A 555-nucleotide genomic window follows, 5' to 3' on the forward strand; every position below is an offset into this window, starting at 1 on the left:
AGGGATCCTCATGTCGATTGTGTAAATATTGTATCCTTATAATTTACACTCTACTTGATAAAGTATTCATTATTCCGGCCTCCTGACAAAAATTATCATAAATAATATTTTTATGACAGGAAAAAAAGAACAGAAATTGGTTTAAACAGGAAAAAGCAGAAAAACTATTTTTATTTAAACGGCCAAAAGAAGTTTCAGATAGCAAGCGGTAAATCACGGCCTCGTTTACAAGACTTTCAAAATTTTCGCGATTGGAATAGTTCGCGATAGCTTTCTCTTGGCATTAGTTCGGCGAAATGTGGCGGCGTTAAAGACCAGATCGATAAAAGTGAAGGTGAACGAGGCACACTTGGGAAACACACTGTGAACTGTGAACGTACTCCACAAACAATGGGACCCCATCGCCCATGGCCTGCTCCACCTTCTCTTATCGAATGCCATTCAAAAGTCCGCCAATAATAATTACCGCCATTCATGTTCGAGGTGACCGTCCGCTCCGGCTCATTGTTTAATTAAGAAAGGTTGGAGAAAGGGCCGATGTGGTTAGGAGGGGGG

The sequence above is a fragment of the Halyomorpha halys genome, unplaced genomic scaffold, assembly GCF_000696795.3.
Source record: "Halyomorpha halys isolate HHAL.00 unplaced genomic scaffold, Hhal_1.1 Scaffold446.1, whole genome shotgun sequence".
In the NCBI taxonomy this organism is placed as follows: Eukaryota; Metazoa; Arthropoda; class Insecta; order Hemiptera; family Pentatomidae; genus Halyomorpha; species Halyomorpha halys.